At 41.6% G+C, this 7746-nt stretch overlaps 1 long non-coding RNA gene across 1 annotated transcript; it reads right to left on the bottom strand.

The window, feature by feature from the left end:
• Nucleotides 1-4530: 4530 nt before the first annotated feature.
• On the bottom strand, nucleotides 4531-6333 carry LOC134294419 (uncharacterized). Its single transcript, XR_010001331.1, has 2 exons — nucleotides 6219-6333; nucleotides 4531-5089 (listed from the first exon to the last, which is right to left on the bottom strand). It is a non-coding gene; the product is annotated as an uncharacterized LOC134294419 (long non-coding RNA).
• Nucleotides 6334-7746: the final 1413 nt, after the last annotated feature.

Here is a 7746-nt window from a genome sequence, read left to right as displayed (position 1 = left end):
TGAACTGCCATGCTTCAATGTGATAGCATCCTGTGAGTAGTAGTTGGGTATGTCACCACCACTTTTTGGCATGAAAACCTTGTAAAACTACATCTTCCAGAATCCCATTATATTGAAACAGGGGTCCTCAAACTTTTTCAGTGGAGGGCCGGTTCACGGTTCCTCAGACTGTTGTGGGGCCGGACTATGATGAAATAATCCAAAATTAAGGATTGTTGTTATGTGCCTTCAAGTCGTTTCAGAGTTAGGTCAACCCTAAGTCTAAAGTTTAGGACAGAGGCCAGGAGAATGTCCTTGGAGGACCTTAGTTTGGGGACCCCTGATCTAGATGATCTCATAAGACCATAGGTAAGCAAAGAGACCTCCAAAGACCATCTACATGGTCTCATAAGACCATAGATAAGGAAAGGGTCTCCCAAAGGTCATCTAGACAGTCTCATAGGACCATAGGTAAGGAAAGTGACCTCTAAAAGCCATCTAGATGGTCTCATAAGGCTGTAGCTAAGCAAAGAGACTTTCAAAGACCATCTAGAAGATCTCATGAGACCATAGATAAGCAGAGACCCCCAAAGACCATCTAGATGGTCTCATAAAACCATAGGTAAGGAAAGTGACTCTCAAAGACCATCTAGACTGTCTTATAGGACTATAGGTAAACAAAGAGACCTCCAAAGACCTCTGACTCTTCGTGACCTCATGGACCATCCCTGGCCAGAGCTCCCTGTCGGCCGTGGCCATCCCCAGTTCCTTCAAGGTCAAGCCAGTCCCTTCAAGGATACCATTCATCCACTTTGCCCTTGGTCGGACCCTCTTCCTTTTTCCTTCCCCTTTCCCCTTTCCCCTAAGCTTTCGTTCTTCTCATTATGTGGCCAAACTACATCTTTTCCTCTAATATCATTCCCTCCGGTGAACAGCGGGGCATTATTTCCTGGAGTATGGGCTGGAGACTAGACGTTGTCAAAAGCAAGCTGAAACAATCAAGTTTTCAGGTGCCTATGAAAGGTGGACAATGTTGGGGTTTGTCTGATTTCCCGAGGAAGGGAGTTTCATGGGAAATCATGTGGAAGAAAGTTCCACAGGAAAGTTATACTACTTGGATGAGTGATTACCAAGAAATACCAGGGACTGTTGGTCAGAAGATGGAACTGGCAAAATCACCTCTGAGACTTCCTTGCCTAAGAAATTTATGGAATCACCAGAAGTTGACTTGAAGGCACCTCCATACCCAAGGTTCCTGTAGAGAGAAGATGAATCAAGATAGGATGTCTCCAACTTACCTTTTTCAATGTTTGGCAGCTTTGGCAGAGTACTACAGTCCAGCCAAGTGATGAAATGAGAATTTCCAAAGTTGGGGAGGAACCTTAAAATCCTCTGTGACCGTCCCACACAGGAAATGAGGTTGTGGAAGAAGAACAGCCGAACGGCATGATTTGCCAGAAAAGTGCAAGTCGATCAGTTGTCCCACCTTCCATTCCCTGTTATTGTAGTCTGTGCACCCCTTTATTAAATTTCCGAATGCTTCCCTAAAACTTGTGGACAATTAAAGCTTTCTCTTCCCCTTAATGACAGGGTGCTTTACTTTTCCTCTTGCCAGCACCCCAATGTTAAGGTCAACCTCTGGGAGCTATACCAGAGGGCAACCTTGCTGTATTATTTGTCTTGCTTTGCTGACTCGGATTACAATTTTCTGTCTGGATTTTCCATAGTTCAAATGTTCCCAGAGTGTTTGAGCAGGGACAGAAAAAAAATATTCACAATTATTCATCTACGGGGTAAAAAAACAGGTTCCCTGACAGTCAAGAACATCTCTCAGGAAGAATAGTAGATCAGTGAGAATATCGTACAATTTTCTGCTGGTGTTTGACATTTGCGAAAAATTCTCCACAAACTATTCAGTGGTGAAAATATTTCTTTGGTTCATTTTGGGGAAGATGAGCAGTAAAATTAGTTGATAACAGAAAGTATATGTTTCTGAACTTACTGTGAAAACAGGAAGTCATGGAGAATAGTGGACCCTACTGAAATGAATGGCTTCTGTTATAAGTTACCATAGATTCCTGAGCACAGGATATCTTCCTGAATTTACCATGAAAACACGAAACCATGGCAAATAGTGAACCCTACTGAAGTGAATGGCTTCTGCTAGAAGTTACCATACTTACTTGGTGATCTCTCGTTGTCTGAGTATGATGGCTCTCCAAGTGTAGTGTCTTAGTGGTGGATATGTAGGTGACTGTGAAGCCCTATTCTTGACCCGCATGTTCTTCCACAGTTTCTAGGTAGAATGTGTTTCTGGTCAGGGTTGGCTTGACATGCCTTCCTCTTGGCATGTTTCTCCCTTTCACCCTCCATTTGTGAATCTTCAGATTCCACAGCACTGATGGTCACAGCACTCAAGGGTCAAGGCTTCCCAGTTCTCAGTGTCTACCATAATCCAAAGATCTGAAGACCTCAACAGCGGGTGAGGAAGAAGTTACCTCACCATCTCAGTGGGTATCTTCTCTAGGATTTATGGAATGGATTTTAATCATATGTTTTATATTTTTCTATTGTTTTGTTTTATTGGATTTTCATTGCTGTTTTAATTATGTGCAGGCATTGAATTGTTGCCAATTTGTACGCCGCCCTGAATCCCTTCGGGTGAGAAGGGCGGGATATAAATGTTGTAAATAAATAAATATATCATTTTGAGGACATTGACAGTCTCAGTCATGATGCTAACCTTAATTGGAGCAGAACTTTTGAATCAATGGAATTTACTAACATGTTGATTTATCATTCAGTCATTGATTGAATGGTTCTGGTGTAGTTAGGACTAACGAACCAAGATATCCATTGGCCACTGTATTAGTGTAGATATCAGCTCATATTTGGTTTCTGTCTCGATTTGAAAGGTCTATCTACTCTGATGAATCTGGTTTTGAGGTATATTGTTCAACACCTTGGAGAACTCCTTTGAAATGCTAACACTGGCCTTCCCCAAGCCACCTGGAACATTCAATACTTGAGCATTCAAGTATTCCTACCTAAAAAACAGAGTAGTAATAATCTATTGCTACAAATATAAATGGCTCCAGTCTTTTAATTAAAACATCTTAATGGTTTGTGAAATATATAGGTGGTGGTTAGACATCCGATCTTAATTCCAGATGCTAATTTAAGCTTCTAAAGCTTCCGGATGGTCCATGACAACCTGAAGAGTTCCTACAGATGTGAATTGCTGCCCTTGTCTTGGAGTCAGTTGTCGTCCTTCAAGTTGTGTCTTCTCGGGAAGGCATCCTCCTTCTTATTCATCCTTTACATCAGAACAGGACTTCCATGAAGCCTTCCATGACCTATAGGTGTCAGTTCTGGACAAACTACACATTTCATGGGATAGATGGGGATTATTGTGCAAGACATCTCAAAGATTGGGGATGAATGGACTGAACAAATTTGTTGGTAGAAGTGTGTCATGGAGATACTGGCAGATGCATTGTCCTTGAGGTATAAGTTCCAGTCTGGGGAACAGGTGACATACAAAGGGAATAAAGAAACAAATAATAATGATAATCGGATTCTGTGAAGTGGAAGTTGAACACCCTTATTTGGAATATTCTGCAATCTGGGTGGCTAACAACGTATAGAGATTTTGTTTCATGAGTAACGTTAATTCGAATGTTGTATATGAAATTACCTTCAAGAGGGGTATAGTAAATATAAATGTATTTTGTGTTCAGGCTTGGGTCCCATCCCTAAGGTAATTGTATATGTGTAAATATTCCCAAATCCATAATACTTCTGGTCCTAAGCGTATTGGATAACGGATACCCCCCCCCCCCCCAATGAAGTCAACTGAATTGTACTTGGTGGTTGATTGATTTACTGCTGCATTAACTCTTGTTTTATTGTCTTACTGTGTTTTATTATTTTTTGTATATTGTTCAATGTATTTATGCTGGTTTTTTTTGTAAATTGTGCTAGTTGGGCCTTGCCCCGTATGAGCCGCCCTGAGTCCCTGTGGGGAGATGGTGGCGGGATATAAATAAAGTATTATTATTATTATTATTATTATTATTATTATTATTATTATTATTATTATTCTCAGTCTGTAATATCAAATCCTGCATTCATTGGAACTTGTTGGATTCTCAGGACATCTTGGGTCCAGATTTCCATTGAGAAGGAATTGTGGAAACCTTCTAGCTGGTCTTGGGCAAGTCATATTATAAGAAAAGCAGGCCTTCTTTGAAGAAACTTTGCAAAGAAAACCCTATGAGAAGGGTTCTTGGTAAGAGGTTGGACTGGATGGCCCACGAGGTCTCTTCCAAATTTATGAGTTGGAAGAAGTGTCTTCAAATGGTAGTTGACCTAAAGACATGCTACATGGTGATAGGACATTTACATGGAATTGGTGGTAGACTATTTCATGGTTGCCACCAGTCAAGAGGGCTTCAGTGAAACCAAGGAGAAGTCAAGGACAACCACAGTCCCTTTTTGTTTCTGCAGTGTCTACCCATCTCAAAAATACATGCACACACACAAGAATGGTTATCATTTCAACATTTCATTTATTAAAGGAAGAACCTGGGGATTTCCATTGCCCAGGGAGAAGAGAAGGAGACCCACACCCATGTTTCCGACACAATCCGTCACATCTCTTTTGTTTCTCAGGACTTTGTGGAATCATAAAAAAGCAAAAGGAATACATAGAGAAGGGGGATGTTTTGTGCAAGAGGCCGGCACAAAGCTTCTTCACGGTTTTGACTGGCCAACAAGTAAAGGAAGGAGGTTATCAGACAGGTCCTCAAAGTGGCTGTCGTTGACAGTGAGATGGTTCTGGCTGTTGGAATGTCCATGCCGTACCTCATAGAGGTTCAATCCCGGATCATCAATATCCGCCACCGCCGCAACATCCTCCGCAACATCCGCCACTGTTGCTACGTCCCATACTGACTAAATAGAGACAGCCGCTGGAACCACAGGATTGGCCACAGGAGGGCTGGCAGCAGCTGCCACAACCTCCCAAAGGCAAACACATCATTGATGGCTGGCTTTGGCCACCACCATACCCATTGCAGTTACCCATTGCTGATAAGGAAGGATGAACCTACAAAAGAAGAAGGAGGAATTATTTTTGCAGTCTGTTGGACTGAAACAGGTGAAGTTTCTCTTCTCTGGAAATCTGTAACCCCAAATACTCACAAACACTGTACACTAGATGTCTAAGAGAGTGACCCCTTTGATGTCTGATGGTCCCACAACCACAAGATTAATTTTATTTTTAAAAAATATTTGGTATACATTGACTCTTAGGCTAAGGAACCAGAAACAAATTTTGTATGTAGACATGGGCCCATCTCCAAGAAAACTCATTACATATAGGCAAATCCTATATTTTAAAAAAAATGAAGGTGTGGGGAAGAATATCCAAAATCCAAAACATTTATGGTCCAAAGCATGTTGGATAAAGGATACTCCATTTGGTTAAATCATATAAGGATTCACCAAGGGTCTTGATAGATGTTGAGTCAACTACAGATTGACAAGAGTCCTGATAGATTTAGTACACACAACTGTAGAACAGATCCTGTTTAACATCACCTGAACTTCCATGGCTCATAGTTTTATGAGGCACCAATACTCTTTTGTGTGGCTAAAGACCACACAAAACTACAGCTTCCATGACTCTATAGTACAGACCCATGGAAGCTCAAGTGGCTTCATTCGTTCAACATTGTAGATGAACCCTTAGTGACTATGGACAGTAGTACTTTGTCGTATGCATATGTTGTATTTTGGCTCATATACATATGCTGTAATTTGACTCTAGAGGAGTGGTTCTCAACATGTGGGTCCCCAGATGTTTTGGCCTACAACTCCCAGAAATCCCAACCAGTTTACCAGCTGTTAGGATTTCTGGAAGGCCAAAACATCTGGGGATCCACAGGTTGAGAACCACTTCTCCAGAGTATAATAGAGATGGAACCATTTACTTCTTCCCTTATCAAACTGAAAACTACAGAATCTTCAACTGAGATGAATGCTGGGCATGGCAATCCAACCATATCTAGCAAGCCACACAATGCTATTCTTATCATATTCTAACACAGTCCTTGCTACGAGAAACATAAGAAAGAATAGAGATGTATACTCTGAAAGTCAGATGAATACAAATAGAAGAACCTGAAGAAGAAATGGGTTCAGACCAAGTCTGCTAGAAGGCGAATCTAGCTTACCTTGTTCAGGAGTAGACTGGTAGGTTGAGGAACCTGAAGATCGAATGAGGAGAACTAGGATAGTGGACCTTTTATACAGGTCCATGTCCTGTTTCCAGAGGAAGTGAGACATTATCAGGAAAAAAATGCTCAGTTCCTCATTCGCTAAGGGGATTGTCCACCTCCCTCTGGGTAATGCACTACATTTTTGCACATGGATACTGGTTTGTGTCACATATCCCATTAGGGCACAATGTGACAAAATGGATGGTTGCATCTAATAACAGTGTAATCTCCAGCTGTGTCCACAGGGCATTTGTTTATGACAGATATGAGCACATTTATGCTCCAAGCTATGGAGAGGAATGCATTCACCCAAAGCCCTCTCTGATCCTTCCAAAAGTTGTGCTCCATTCATGGTGAGCCCCATGTTTCATGTGAGTTCCACTGGATGGGATTATAATATCTGTAGCTCCTCGACCTGAATTTCTTATTTTCATTATGATTGTAGGCAAGCACAGAAGATCATCTCCTCCTGGGAATTTCTAGGAGATTGCTTTGCTGTATTTAGGAATTCACGCCTTTGCTAATTTCCATCACACACGAGGAAGAAGAGAAGAATGCAAAGTACTTTCGCCACTGGGCAAATCTCTATGCTTTTTACTCATTGATTTCTACAAAATAAACAACCATCATGGAAACAGGAAATTCAGGATCAAATGGCCCAAGAGATTACAATCCCAGGCAGAGGAAGACACGTGAATATGGGGAACACCATGATGAACCAGATCTTTTTGGAGCACTAGATCTGGCATTCTTCTCAGCAGCTCGGGGCATAGAAGTACTCACATCTGTAATATTGCAAGCACCCTGTGGACATAGCTGGTGATCACACTATTATTAGTTGGAACCATACATTTTGTGACATATCGTCTTAATGAGATATGTGATTTAGGCCTTCATGGGCAAAAAAACATAGTACATTATCAAGATGGAGGTGGCCTTCTTCCAGTCTTCTGGAAATGGTTCCGAAATTATTTCTGCTAGTTCTTTTAGTCCCCTTGGTTGCAATTCATCTGATCTTGGAGACTTGAATTCATTTGAATTAGCCAGATATTCTTGGACTCCCCCTTAACAATTATGTGCTGCATTTCCCCTATAGCATTCTCTGCTCCATCCTTCCCAAACTGAGCACCATTAACCTTTTGGGAGAAGACTGAAACAAATAAGGTGTTGAGTAGTTGGCTTTAGCACAGCAGGTTAAAGCACCAGCTGCAGTAAATTTTGTCTGTCAAGAGGTTGACATTTCGAAGCCCGGGTCAGGGTGAGCTCCTGACCTTTAGCCCAGCTCCCGCCTACCTAGCGGTTTGAAAGCAAAATTTGAGTAGATAAATTGGGACTGCTTAAAAGCGGGGAGGTATTAAGCAGAGCCGGTCCAACAATGAGGCGAATTAAGTGGTCACTTCAGGTGCCAAACATACAGGGGCACAGTTGAGACTGCTTTTTCTGTTGATTTGTTATAAAACATGACGTTTTGGTGCTTAATTTG

The sequence above is a fragment of the Anolis carolinensis genome, unplaced genomic scaffold (genome assembly GCF_035594765.1).
Source record: "Anolis carolinensis isolate JA03-04 unplaced genomic scaffold, rAnoCar3.1.pri scaffold_14, whole genome shotgun sequence".
Lineage (NCBI taxonomy): Eukaryota > Metazoa > Chordata > Lepidosauria > Squamata > Dactyloidae > Anolis > Anolis carolinensis.
This window is presented reverse-complemented; position numbering and strand designations above follow the sequence as displayed.